The 15,948-nt window shown below is 32.6% G+C and overlaps 1 long non-coding RNA gene across 1 annotated transcript; it reads right to left on the reverse strand.

The window, feature by feature from the left end:
- Positions 1–10,926: 10,926 nt before the first annotated feature.
- On the reverse strand, positions 10,927–14,166 carry LOC135226112 (uncharacterized). The gene is made up of 5 exons (XR_010317167.1): positions 14,020–14,166; positions 13,715–13,825; positions 12,725–12,774; positions 12,419–12,489; positions 10,927–11,371 (listed from the first exon to the last, which is right to left on the reverse strand). It is a non-coding gene; the product is annotated as an uncharacterized LOC135226112 (long non-coding RNA).
- Positions 14,167–15,948: the final 1,782 nt, after the last annotated feature.

A 15,948-nucleotide genomic window follows, 5' to 3' on the forward strand; every position in this document is an offset into this window, starting at 1 on the left:
AGCTTGTGGTTAGTTAAAGGTATGCTGTGATATGTCTGCTCATAGCCTTGCTAAACAGCTGTTTGGCCTTTTGTTATGCATATGATTAGATAATCCGAGTTCATGAAATGTGTTGATTTAGAATAGAGAATTATCTTCTGTATAAGTTTCAAGATATAGTAGCACCTTACCCTATCACGCTTTGTTAAGTAACAAAAACACATTTTTAAGATATCTTACAGATAACAATAATTAACCAAGTTCCTAGATTTAATCAACATGTACTTTACACTTGGGATTCGATTTTCAAAAAAATGTCTATAAACGTATTACATCTAAAATGGAAGGATAGGGGAATAGGGAAATCATAATATTGCAGCTGGTAAATACTGAAGTCTGCTATGTTGGGGGTCCGATAATTTGTGGTGTTACAGTACTCACTGTTCACAGTATACGGTACGTAAGGTACAGTCCTCAATATTTAACATTCTTTAATATTCTTGACTCAACTTTCATGTTGCCCTTCATCTCAAGGTGGGTATCTATGCTACTATAAATTTTAAAATTGCCCTTTAAGTTATTTTCATTAATGTCACTAGCTAAATCTGCTTATAATCATTCTTGGGGCTAATTCCTGCGTAAAAACAGAGCTTTTGAAGGTACTGAGAATAGATTCAAATGTATATAAATTAAAAGAAAACATAAGAAAAAGAAAAACAAATGAATCACTCCATTTTATCTTTTTTATATTTTTTTTTCTCACTACCAAGGCTATAATCTTACGCAGGAACAGACCTCATAAAGACGATAAAAATCAAATACAGACATTAGAAAAAATAAATTTCTCCATTTCATCTCTTTTTATTATTATTATTATTATTATTATTATTATTATTATTATTATTATTATTATTATTATTATTATTATTATTATTATTATTATTATTATTATTATAAAAAATCCACAATTATATGTTGAAGTGTATTACTATGTAAAGAGACATAGACTTTCGAACACCTGAATTTCTTAACAATTATTATTATTATTATTATTATTATTATTATTATTATTATTATTATTATTATTATTATTATTATTATTATTATTATTATTATTATTATTAACAACCCAACGTTTCGACGATTTTTATATTTTGCGAAGACGTTATTTCTCTCTCCCAGGACGGAGGGGGAAGTTGGTTCTAATAGACGAACTGCTACTTCAAGAGGTTCTATGACTTAGTGCAGCTTTTATAAGCAGGCGTAGTAGGTCACTTAACGTGTCACATACTTAACAAATAAGTTACTCGGTTACAATTTTAGATAACTTTCTGTTAAGCTTTAAGTCTCCAGTATTGTATCAATTCATTCAGATATATATATATATATATATATATATATATATATATATATATATATATATAATATATATATATATATATGTATATATATATACATACATATATATATATATATATATATTATATATATATATATATATATATATATATATATATATAATATATATATTATGTAAATAGAAGTATTACATATAATGAATTTCAATATCATATAGGTCAGTTCATCATACATTATTTCATTAATGTTAAAATATTGAAATTCCAAATTCATCATAACCATTCCATTATTTATTTAAATTTTTATACGTGTCATTCCTCTTACGACATTAAATTCTCAAATAAAAAAAAAAATTAAACAGAAAAGGAGAGTAAAAGGTGATTAGATTCAGATGAAGATGTTTGAGAATTAATATATGATTATTCAATGATGTTCTAATTTAATCAGCGAATAAAAAGGTAAATATAAAAGATTTAATTATAGAGAAATATATTAATAAATAAAATAATAGGTAAATAGAATAATTAGATAATAACTAGATATATTAATAAATTAAATGATAAATAAACAAATAAAATAAATCATAAATGTATGACCAAACAAAAATGTTAATAATTCAGCTGACAATTTATTTTTTAAATTTATTTATCAGCCTAGAATAAATGCCCAAATATACCAATAGGTCTACTTCATTTATTGGCTAGAGCAATGAAAAATGAATTATTCATTTCATTTATATTTTTTATTTTTCTAAGCTCTCCGCTTCAAGCACCGAATGACTTGACGCGCTAACTGAGAAAGCTAAGACGGAAGGAAGCTAAGAAAGCTATTTTATAGCTTGATCGTGTTAAGCTTCTTTAGCTGAGTGACCCTTACTGGCTCTTCACCCGGATCAGTGCAGCAGCTCCCCAATCTATTGATTGATTGGTTGGATCGTTTGCGATCGGTTCGAGAGAATGTGCAAATGTCTTCACGCCTGATTACATATGTACAACTAATTACATACGAACAATTAATTACATATGTACAATTACACGTGGTTATGATTACCCACACACCTTGAATAGACAGTAATATATGTATGTATACATATACATATATATATATATATATATATATATATATTATATATATATATATATATATACTATATACATGTTTATATACATATCTATATGTACGTGTATGTATATGTATTCATGTATATACACAGAAACGTGTATCCATATACTGATATACAATGACCAAAGAATTACAAATAAAAGAATTGTATTTCAAGAAGAACCTGCAGTCTTTTTCATTTTATTAATGTAATATATATATATATATATATATATATATATATATATATATATATATATATAAAGAGAGAGAGAGAGAGAGAGAGAGAGAGAGAGAGAGAGAGAGAGAGAGATACATACGAACTTATATCCATAATATTATGATAAATAAAGAACTACAAGGAAAGAGATATAGTTCATGAAGAAACTTGCAGCATTCTTCAATTCTAACATACTTCTGAATGCAAAGTTGAGCATAGAAACAATAGTTATCCAATGATAATTTTCATTATTTTTATTTACCTGAAAGAAATTGAATTAATTATTTTATGGTTATTTCTTTTTGATACCTGATTGAAACCAGATTTTATTGTTCAGTGTCTGATAGAAAGATCGGATTTTTTTTTTTTTTTTTTTTCTAAGTAGATTTGATTTTTCAAGGTCTGATAGAGAGAAGATTTTTTTTAAATGCCTGATCGAATCCTGATTTCTTTTGTTTCAAAAAGTAGATATGATATTTTAATGCCTGATCAAAAAAAAAAAAAAAAAAAAAAAAACAAAAAAAAAAATTTCAATACATGATTATTTTTTCAATATCTGATAGAATTATTTTATTTCAATATATGATCGAAACAAGATTTTGTTTCAATATCTGATAGAATGATTTTTTGTTCGATGCCTGATAGAAAGAAGATTTATTTTTTCAATCCTTGATAGAGAGAAGATTTATTTTTTCAATCCCTAATAGAAACTTATTTTTTTAGATGTCTGATAGAAAGATTTATTTGTTCAATGCCTGATAGAAAGATTCATTATTTCAATGCTTGATAGAAAGACAATTTTTTTAAATTCATGACTTTTCGTTCAATATCTGAAAGAAACGTGAGTCATTTTCAGTACCTGATAGAAACAAGAATAATCATTTTATTATGTTCTAAAATCTTCATAAGAACCTGACTTCCTCTCCAAACCGCTCCTAGTGTCTGAGGAGCGCAATCCGAGCAAGTCTCATCGAATATTATGGTACCTTTATGCATATGCAAGTCGTCCCAAAAAGCCAGGATTATTGGCTCAACGTGTCCATGCATGATCTGGTTGTCCAGGTGTCACAAAAACACCAGGGAGGCAAACGTGACGCTAATTGCAACGTCGCTGGCACGAATTACTGGTGTCAGGTTGCGCCGAATACGTAATGAAAAGGAATATGGGATCGTGTGACGGCGTCTGAATAGATGAAAAACTGTAGGATACACACTTACACACATGCACACACACACATGACACGTAGATACACATGTACAAATTTATATATATATATATATATATATATATATATAGTATATATATGTATTATATGTATTATATATATATATATATATATATATATATATATATATATATATATTGATATATATATATATGTTACATATATATCTGTACAGGTTTTTCAGGCACAACCTTTCCTTCACTTTTCTTCAAGTTCCAGTGTGCACGTGGCTCCCACAAATCCACTGGAAAAAACTCCAGATATATCTAGTTACTTTTTTTTAGTCTTTGGAGGGCTAAACAGAACAGTTACAAGAGTACTATGTTTATTCATCATTCCTCAGCCAACCAACAGCTGTTTCTACTTATCCGCAGTCGTCTTCATAGCTCATCTACATCCACAATGGAATTACATTTTCTGATATATAGCAAAGAGCATATATTGATGAAATTATAATAGACACAATGGTCTCTTAACTTTTATAATTCTTCACACTTTTTGGGTACGTTTGTCACTACAAGGCCTTGGATCCACTCAATATGTATTTATTTATAAATATATATATATGACTGGTAAAAATTTTCTGTTACAACAGAATTCCATCTAATAAAAGGAGCCCATAAAAAACACTAAAATATAGAGAGAAAAGTACTATATTTCAGAGACTGCTGTCTCCCTCTTCAGGTAGATGAATGAGAAAAGTTTACAGAAAAGGTGGTATTTATACCAAGAGGTCCATCCACAGGCAAGCCAATTTAGGTTACCCCCGCTGATAATCTTCCTTTAATCTTCTTAAGCATTGGTTGAATGAAAATCTTGTCGATCTTATCTGAAACCCATGCTCCTTTTGAGATGTTCATTACCTGCCTCTCTTTTATCAAGGCCGATTTCATCATCTGACTCTTGTACCGGCAGTTGCTGCTATAAATTATATGTGACAAATTCCAGTTTAGTCTATGGTTATGTTCATTTATATGATTGAAAATAGCTGAGTTCTGTTGTCCATACCAAACTGACCGTTTGTGTTGCATTAATCTCTGGGAAAGTGATTTACCTGTAAATCCGATGTAAGATTGGTCACAGTCCTGGCATGGGATTTGATAAACCCCAATGTCTCCTTGGGAAATGTCTTTTGTTGGACGTTAATCAGGGATTTGGCTAAGGTGTTTGGATAAGTAAATGCAAAAGGGTTAGATTTTCCGAGGGTCTGAGTCACCTTCTTAATCGTGTCCATGTGTGGAATTTTTATTTTATTGTTGGGTGTATCTCTGGTCTTGTCTTTAGGGGGTCGGTAGAAAATTACGTTTGCTTTGTGAATTGCTTTCTCAATTATATGGTCAGGATACTTTAAAGACGAAAGTTGCTTATGAATTAGTTCAAATTCTTTTTCCAGGAGATCTGGGGAATAAATTCGTAAGTCTCTTAAGAACAGGTTGCTGGCTACACCTATCTTGATAGTAATGTCATAATAGTTAAAGTAGTGTATGTATGAAAGTGAGAACGTTGGTTTTCTGTATATGGTAAATTTGTATTCTGTCGTGTCTCTGATATTAAAACATCAAGAAAAGGAATTTTGTTGTCTGTTTCCCATTCAACTTTAAATTTGATGCTGGGCACTAATGCGTTTAATTTTGAAAGGAATTCATTAAAATTGCCCCACCTATTATCCCAAAATGTTAGAATATCATCTACATATCTCCTCCACAGCATGTTTTTGGGTTTTATTGCATTTATTACTGTAGTTTCAAAGTATTCCATGTACAGATTGGCTAAAACAGGACTTAAAGGACTACCCATACTACACCCGAATTTTTGCTTGTAGAATGATTCCCCGAATGAAAATACGTTATTGGATGCACATAATTCAACTAACTTTATTATTTTGTCAAGTGTCAATGGGAAATGATCTGAATAGGGGGACAATTTTTCCCTCAAAAACTGAAGAACGTCCTGTATTGGTACTTTTGTGAATAGGGAATCTACGTCAAGGTTTAGAAGTTTTATGTTGTGAAGTGGTATATGTGCTTCTCTGAATTTGTGACAAAAATCTTCCGAATGTTTAATGTGACTGGGGAGAAAAGTGCCTAAAAATGGGGAAAGGAGGCCAGCTAACCATTTAGAAATTTTGTAATTGAAAGCTCCAGCACATGAAACGATGGGTCTGAATGGAAGATTGTCTTTGTGAGTTTTGGGAAGGCCATAAAAGTAGGGTAATTTAGGATCAAATTTCTCTAATAGTTCAATACTTTTTTTGTCTTGGCCAAATGATCTTACTTTCCGAAAAAATTCTGTGGGAATGTTTCGGAGGGGATTTTTCGTCAGTTGTCGTAAGTGTTTGTGTTGCTAAGGAGTTGGTTGATTTTGTCGAGGTAGAAGTCTTTGTCCATTATTACGATTTTGCCGTCTTTGTCGGATCTACTTATTATAACATCTAACTTTTTTAGCGAGTGGATGGCTATCATAAATCTACGGGGAACAGGATATTTCTTATTTAGGTCAGTTAAAGCATTTAGTAACACTCCTTTTAAACATCTCTTCATGGCTGTAGTTTTTGTCAGATAAGAATTGATCAAAAGTCACTATGAAGTCTAGGTTATTTTTGCGGTCTGGCATAAGGGCAAAGGATAAGCCTAGATTTAAAACTAAATGTTTATTTACAGTAAGGGGGGTGTTGGATAAGTTTTAAACTTTGTCTTGTTGCTCAAGATTATTCCATGCGCTATCGTTCATTAAGTTATTTAACTTGCGTAAAAGTCTATTGGAATGAGTCACGCTATTATAGGCAGCAATTTCCCATTTCCCATTGACACTTGACAAAATAATAAAGTTAGTTGAATTATGTGCATCCAATAACGTATTTTCATTCGGGGAATCATTCTACAAGCAAAAATTCGGGTGTAGTATGGGTAGTCCTTTAAGTCCTGTTTTAGCCAATCTGTACATGGAATACTTTGAAACTACAGTAATAAATGCAATAAAACCCAAAATCTGCTGTGGATGAGATATGTAGATGATATTCTAACATTTTTGGGATAATAGGTGGGGCAATTTTAATGAATTCCTTTCAAAATTAAACGCATTAGTGCCCAGCATCAAATTTAAAGTTGAATGGGAAACAGACAACAAAATTCCTTTTCTTGATGTTTCAATAATCAGAGACACGACAGAATACAAATTTACCATATACAGAAAACCAATGTTCTCACTTTCATACATTCACTACTTTAACTATCACGACATTACTATCAAGATAGGTGTAGGCTCTTAAGAAGAGCAGCCTGTTCTTAAGAACCTTACGAATTTATTCCCCAGATCTCCTGGAAAAAGAATTTGAACTAATTCGTAAGCAACCTTCGTCTTTAAAGTGTCCTGACCATATAATTGAGAAAGCAATTCACAAAGCAAATGTAATTTTATACCGACCCTCTAAAGACAAGACCAGAGATACACCCATCAATAAAATAAAAATTCCACACCTGGACACGATAAAGAAGGTGACTCAGACCCTCGGAAAATCTAACCCTTTTGCATTTACTTATCCAAACACCTTAGCCAAATCCCTGATTAACGTCCAGCAAAAGACATCTCCCAAGGACATTGGGGTTTATCAAATCCCATGTCAGGACTGTGACCAATCTTACATCGGATTTACAGGTAAATCACTTCCCCAGAGATTAATGCAACACAAACGGTCAGTTAGGTATGGACAACAGAACTCAGCTATTTTCAATCATATAAATGAACATAACCATAGAATAAACTGGAATTTGTCTCGTATAATTTATAGCAGCAACTGCCAGTACAAGGGTCAAATGATGGAATCGGCCTTAATAAAAGAGAGGTAGGTAATGAAGATCTCTAAAGGAGCATGGGTTTCAGATAAGATCGACAAGATTTTCATTCAACCAACGCTTAAGAAGATTATAGGAAGATTATCAGCGGGGGTGACCTAAATTGGCTTGCCTGTGGATGGACCTCTTGGTATAAATACCACCTTTTCTGTAAATTTTTCTCATTCATATACCTGAAGAGGGAGACAGCAGTCTCTGAAATATAGTACTTTTCTCTCTATATTTTAGTGTTTTTATGGGCTCCTTTTATTAGATATATATATATATATATATATTATATATATATATGTGTGTGTGTGTGTGTGTGTGTGTGTGTGTGTGTGGGTGTGTGTGTGTGTGTGTGTGTATAACTGAATCACGAAAGTTTAGAACGTGATAAATCCATAATTAAAGGTATAAGCCACGAAGGAAAGATAAACAACGGAGGTTCTCCAAGATCTTCCGACTCAGCGTCCTTTACTTTGCAGACAAACTGAATTACATGAAAAATTGACGGTACAGGAAAGGTCGTATAAGTGACAGATAGGGATTATAAGGAGATTAGTACCTAAAATCCGCCACACCTGGAGAATGAGGAACCTTTCCAAACAAGCATAAACATGGGTACAATTTAAGAACAAAATGATCAAGTCCAACTGCCCACACACAGGGACAAGACAATTAAAGGATTATACAGGACTACAGCTGACCACATTCAGATCTTTGGTAAACAAAAACGTATTCACAAAACATATTAAACATACATATACAAAGAAAATATATCTAAGGCAATTAATTTGTATTTAAGTCTGTAATTATATCTTTAAGGTCATTCTTAAACATGTTACAAATACAAGGGTCTAAATGAAACAGGCCACGACTAATATTAAAATTACGATGGGAAGTAAGTTGCATTATGGCAGATTCTAAAAGATTTCGTGATAAGACATCTTTTGATCTTGCAATTACTGAACTACCAATCCAATTTATCCGGTGGTTGTTTTCACTTAAATGAATGAATATTGCATTAGATGTTTGCCCAGTTTTGACAGAATATTTATGCTGTTTTAATCTTACTTCTAAGCCCTTGCTCGACTGTCCGAGATAAAAGGAGGGGCAGTCCATACATGGAATTTTATATATTATGTTGTTGCTTTCCCTGGGGCCATTTTTCATATACATTCCTTTTAGTGTATTATTATAGGAAAAAACAAGATTGACCTTAAAGGCTTTTAACAATGTGTGTGTGTGTGTGTGTGTGTGTGTGTATAACTGAATCACGAAAGTTTAGAACGTGATAATTCCATAATTAAAGGTATAAGCCACGAAGGAAAGATAAACAACGGAGTTTCTCCAAGATCTTCCGACTCGGCGTTTTTTAATTTGCAGACAAACTGAATTACATGAAAAATTGACGGTACAGGAAAGGTCGTATAAGTGACAGATAGGGAGTATAAGGAGATTAGTACCTAGAATCCGCCACACCTGGAGAATGAGGAACCTTTCCAAACAAGCATAAACATGGGTACAATTTAAGAACAAAATGATTAAGTCCAACTGCTCACACAGAGGGACAAGACAATTAAAGGATTATACAGGACTACAGCTGACCACATTCAGATCTTTGGTAAACAAAAACGTATTCACAAAACATATTAAACATACATATACAAAGAAAATATATCTAAGGCAATTAATTTGTATTTAAGTCTGTAATTATATCTTTAAGGTCATTCTTAAACATGTTACAAATACAAGGGTCTAAATGAAACAGGCCACGACTAATATTAAAATTACGATGGGAAGTAAGTTGCATTATGGCAGATTTTAAAAGATTTCGTGATAAGACATCTTTTGACCTTGCAATTACTGAACTACCAATCCAATTTATCCGGTGGTTGTTTTCACTTAAATGAATGAATATTGCATTAGATGTTTGCCCAGTTTTGACAGAATATTTATGCTGTTTTAATCTTACTTCTAAGCCCTTGCTCGACTGTCCGAGATAAAAGGAGGGGCAGTCCATACATGGAATTTTATATATTATGTTGTTGCTTTCCCTGGGGTCATTTTTCATTAACATTCCTTTTAGTGTATTATTATAGGAAAAAACAAGGTTGACCTTAAGGCTTTTAACAATGATTTAATGTTTTCAAATCCGTTAAAATAAGGCAAACTGAGAATGTTCTTAGAATTTTCTTTCTCAGTGTTACTTACGCTATAAAGCTTTTTGTGGGCTTTTTCTTATGTGTTCAATTTCTTGATCCAAATATTGGGGACTGACAATACGCAATGCTCGTAAAAACATAAAAGAAAAAATTGATATTTTGATGTTAAGATGGTGGCCTGAATAGAAATTAATATAAGTTAAGTTGTTGGTTGGTTTCCTATAAATACTGAATTTATGTCGAAATGGTTCTCTATATATCAAAACATATAAGAAAGGGAAGCAAATGTCTTTTTCCAATTCTAGAGTAAACTTAATCGATGGTACCTGGTTATTTAATTTAGAGAGTAAATCATTTACATCAATACCAGCAGGCAGAACAGCTAAAATATCATCAACATATCTACACCACTTTACATGAAAATATTCATGTAAAGTGGTATACATATGTTAATGATATTTTAGCTGTGGGATGATCAGTGACCTTATAATCAAGGCATTACCAGGCCTGGTCTGACCCTCTGGAATCGGCACTGCCATCGGAAAACGATGTTTTTTTTTTTTTTTTTTTTTTTGTCTTTTTTTTCCGGAAGTGTACTTTAAATTTTATTCCTGGTACCATGCTTTGTCATTTACTCGCTCCATTGTCTTATCGGGCCTCAGTGTAACCCATCTCCCCTCAAACCAGCGGTACTGTGGTTTGTTGTGACGTTTAAACATTGATTTTTCTGGATGGGGTTGCTAGCCCCATGCCCTAAGTGATGGTGTCTGGAGAATATGGGCCAACAACATGTGGCTTTTATTATGTAAGCCCATTTTATTATTATTATTATTATTATTATTATTATCATTATTATTATTATTATTATTATTATTTCAAAGGATAAGATAGAGGTCAGGGAGTTATAACCTTTTATTTCCAGAGAAGTAACTTTCTCCAACATCTGTATTAGTTCATACATTATTATTATTATTATTATTATTATTATTATTATTATTATTATTATTATTATTATTATTTCAAAGGATAAGACAGAGGTCAGCGAGTTATAACCTTTTATTTCCAGAGAAGTAACTTTCTCCAACATCTGTATTAGTTCATACTTAACTATCAAACAGTTTTTTTTATATTGATGGGTGACAGCGTCAGTTTTAAAAAAGCAAGAAACCGCATCACCTGTCGCTCACATATGCACTACAAAATCATCCAAACTGGATTATTTTATAAAACTATACAAAATTAGCTTAAATTTAAGAGAAACCATCACTAATCCCATATAGCTAGCTCCCTGAGCTGAGGAAAATATGACAACAATGATATTGGATTACAAAGGTATTTCTTTATTGTCTTTTTACATTTTCAGATTTAACCACTCTGATGATATACTTACGCAAACAATACAACTTCATCTTAGTTAACATTCGACGTGAATTCCTTGACCTTAAAGGCGAGTAAATTCGTTCTCGAAAAAAACCCTGAATTCCAACTCTGAAAAATAAAGAAAATGAGCTTAATGCATTTAGCTAGTCAAAAATTCTAAATAATGGACATTTCATTTTTTTTCTAATGTTCTAATGTTTGCAAGAATTTGGAATGCTTCTAAGGACAGTACAAAAGACACTTCCGCACGTCAGTGTATTTTAGTATCGAGGAAGATTATTCAGACCAGATACGTCGTTTGCTTGTAGCTATTCCATTCTATAACAGTTCCTCACTGGAAGAGCGGGTTATGTACTCGTCTGGTAGCCCGAGTTCGCTCTCAGCTGCTGCCAGTGCGGAATCAGAGGAATTTATTTCTGGTGACTAGACATTCATTTCTCGATACAATGTGGTTCGGATCCGATAATTAGCTGTAAGTCCCGTTGCTAAGTAACCAATTGGTTCCTAGCCACGTAAAAAATAATCTAATCCTTCGGGCCAGCCCCAGGAGAGCTGTTAATCAGCTCAGTGGTCTGGTTAAATTAAGATATACTTTTTTTTATTGCATTCTATAATCGTAAATGTTAGTTTCTATCAAATATGTTCTCCTTATGTATGTTTTAACAAGGTGACTTTTATATATTATAATGAATAAAATAACTGGAAATATCAATAAAAATAAGATCATTAAAGCGCTGGGAATTTAATTAAGGTAGAAAGGGAATTTGTACAAATTCTATTTAAAATATATGTAATAAATTCAACATTCATGACCTAGAAAACTGTAATAGTGACATTACATTTTGGAGCGGCAATATTCAATATATATATATATATATATATATATATATATATATATATATATATATATATTATATATATATATATATATATAAAGTATCTATATATATATATATATATATATATATATATACATATATATATATATATATAATATATAATATATATATATATATAATATATATATATATATATATATGTATATATATATATATGTATATATATTATATACATATCCCCTATATATATATATATATATATATATATATAATATAATGTAATGTATAATTAACATAATATAAGGTAGTCACTTACTTATAAAGTGTTGTTACACAACTTGTTTATACAGAAAATCTTCTTGTGCATTATCGAAGTCCTTACTGATCCTGCCAAAATAATGAAAAAAATGTCAATTTAAAAACAAAATAAAAAGAACTCGTATCATTTATTATTTTATTTACATAGTTCTTTTCTCAACGGTAATGTGAATTTTTTGTTAACGTACTTATTCTTAAGAATTTTAAGAAGACTATGGTCTCTCTGGGATAAATAAAAAGAAAGTTCTAATAGAGAAGTTGAACAGCTAAGTAGGTTAGAAGCTATTACCCATAAGAAACTCACCTGCTGTTAACGAGGAACACATTATCTTCGTTGGCGTTCCGGGCCGGTCTCTGAAAAGCAGAAATGAAGGTTTGAAACGGATCTTATGACTCTTTGAGCGAGGATCATTGAGTCACACTGAGGCTAGAGAGAGGTAGACATACCTTCTAAACTAGACATAGACTTTCTAAATGCACTATCGAATGAGAATTTGTTTCTTGAATTTTTTCACTTGATGTCGAAATTTTATCACAGTGGGGCTGATCTTGGAGGACAAAACTGGTAAGCAGACAAAATTACTAGTCACAATTGGCAGTCAAAATTGGTAGACAAAACTGGTAAGCAGACAAAATTGGTAGTCACAATTGGCAGTCAAAATTGGTAGACAAAACTGGTGGACAAAATTGGAGGACAAAATTGGTAGGCAGACAAAATTAATAGTTGAAATTGACTGACAAAATTGGTAGACAAAACTGGCAGGCAGACAAAATTAGTATCAAGAATTGGTAGACAAAATTGGCAGTCGAAATTGGCAGACAAAATTGGAGGACAAATTAATAGACAAAATTGGCAGACGAAACTGGTAGGCAGAAAAAATTAGTCGACAAACTCAACGTCAAGCGTGAATTCGATTTGGGACAAATTTACTGATAAATGGCCAAGCGTCTTGACCTCTGAAATGGCTACTTTCACATTACAAAGATCACAAAACTGTTTTGATACATTCATGATATTTTTTAATAATAAATTCCTCAAGAATAACAAAGGGACAACATTAAGAAATATCCAACGATAAAGTAAATATTATATAAAAATACTATCGTAATGAGGTAAAGGGGATAAGTAATTGACAAAATTATGAAGAAAAACATAAAAATTTAGGTCACGATGAAGGAAGCTCATAACATAAAAATAAAAAAATGTATGTGTATATATATATATATATGTGTGTGTGTGTGTGTGTGTGTGTGTGAGGCAAAAGAACATACAGCAAAGGAATTTCGATCTTACGGGTCTTGGTCTGTGGGGTCTAACTCCGGTGAAATAGCTTTGGGGTTCCGCAGAGACCGTCAAGATGCCAATGGTCAGGAAGGTGACGAGTATCAGAGTCATCGATTTCATCTGTAATAATAACAATAATAATAATAATAACCCTGCTTGCCTCTATACCACAGTATAAATACGACACCATTGTCTTGTACAAATCACAAACAGGTTGAGAACAAGTCATCTGTGCTTTGGACAAATATTGTGTACCTCCAGCCATACTATTGATCCCCAAAATCACCGTTTAAGAACCTGACACCGACTCATACTTTCGCTGAGGCTGAATCTCCTTCGTGGGCTCTCGAACTCTTCGCAGACTGACACTGGGCTTCGGGCCCTTAGCAAGTGACTCCCTTGGTAACACTGACGACGAAGGCGCCTCTGGTCTTCTTTTTAAAAGCCTTTCCTGACCTCTAGAGTCACGCGTCAGTGCTCCAGATGACGCCGCCCGCTCGTCACGGGATACCCTCCCTTCAGCCCTCCAGATATTTCCAGAAACGTGGACTCGTGACTTAGGGCAGCGTGGCCAAAATCACGCGCTTATATCGAAGCTTCATTAATTTCACCTTCTGTATTCAGAAGGCGACGACTTTTTTATGACTCGCTTGGAAAGAAAGTCTCGTAATTGGCTGGAAGAGGTCGTCTACTTTTAATGGCATTGTTTATCGAATGCAGCAATTCTGGAAACGTCTTCGGACATGGTACTTATGATCCATTAGGCTGTTGACCTCGGTTTGGTCCATACGAAGAAATTTGGCGAATTTTGAAGCCTATAGCTGGGTAGGTGCTAGATGCCTTTAGTATTCAGCCGTAGGAATTTGCTTATTTTTAATAACTTGCAAAGCTCCGAGAGCAGTATTTACCCTCTTTTACGTGTCACGTCATCAGAAAATTTCGGTTTCACGAAAGCTCGGGGCACAAATCTCGTCATCGTTTATACAATCCGGAGAGAGAGAGAGAGAGAGAGAGAGAGAGAGAGAGAGAGAGAGAGAGAGAGAGAGATGATGATGACCTAATTTATTCCCCCGGCGTTATAACCCTATCGATATTCATGTGTTTCTGGTGGTATCTGGTATTAATTACACCTGTCACCCGTTAATTAACGCGCGAAGCGTCGGCCGAGGAAATATAAAAGAGAAGAGACATGAGGTGTTTTCGTAGTCGCAGTTTTTTTTTTCTGTAGCTCCAAAATATAGGCTAATAAACCATCAGGGAAGATTCATCAGACGTAAGCCCAGAGTATAGGCTAATAAACCATCAAGAAGTATTCTCTAGACATAAGCCTATAGCATCGTCTAATAAACCATAAGCCCAATGTCAGGGCTAATAAATTATCCTTAGAGATGATAGTTATGGGTTTTAATTCCTGGTCCATTTATTATCAAAAGAGACATTTAGTGACATCAGTCATGTCTCACTATTCACCTTAGCATGAAGTTGCTACATAAGTGAGCAAAAGTTATTTTCGACATCTGTGTATACAACAGGCATAAAAGTTGTTGCAATTGGTAACACCTGTGCAAACAACAGGTATGAAATTATTGCGCCCAATTGTCAGACAATTTGCTTGGACAGATGTGTTAACAACGGGCATGACAGGTGTGTTAGATGATAGTTGTCAATTAACGTCAATTACAGAAACGTTCATAATCATTTTAATTGGGTTCTTACATCAACATTTCAAAGAATACAGATTTCATCATTTTTTAAAACCTATTTCCCATAATATGGGTGGCTCCATGGAAAGATTAATGTACTGTTCACTGACACATTCGAAGTTTTAACAGCTGCATCACTGATGGTCATCTGGTGCTGAAAACATTTGCGTATTCATCTGCGACTTATCAATGAAATATATGAAAAATATTTACTCTTGCGTATGACGTTTTTAGTATATATATATATGGAGGGAGTCCAAATTTTGTTTTATAATTATTCCTATGTACTTAATTATTATAAGTATTGTTTTAAAAGAAGGCTCAAAGCAGTGTTACCTAGTATGCTTTTTTTAAGTTATTTAATTATATTTTTTTTTATTTACAGGAATGATAAAATAACCGGAGTGTCCTGAAACCGATAGGAGTAAGAGTAGAGTGGACCTTTATTAAGTGATGTCAAATTAACTATTGGTCTTCAGTAAGTGACTGATTTTTTTTATTTATCTATCTATTAATTTATTTAGTTGAGTAAAATTTGTA

This window comes from Macrobrachium nipponense, chromosome 14, assembly GCF_015104395.2.
Source record: "Macrobrachium nipponense isolate FS-2020 chromosome 14, ASM1510439v2, whole genome shotgun sequence".
NCBI classification, from domain to species: domain Eukaryota; kingdom Metazoa; phylum Arthropoda; class Malacostraca; order Decapoda; family Palaemonidae; genus Macrobrachium; species Macrobrachium nipponense.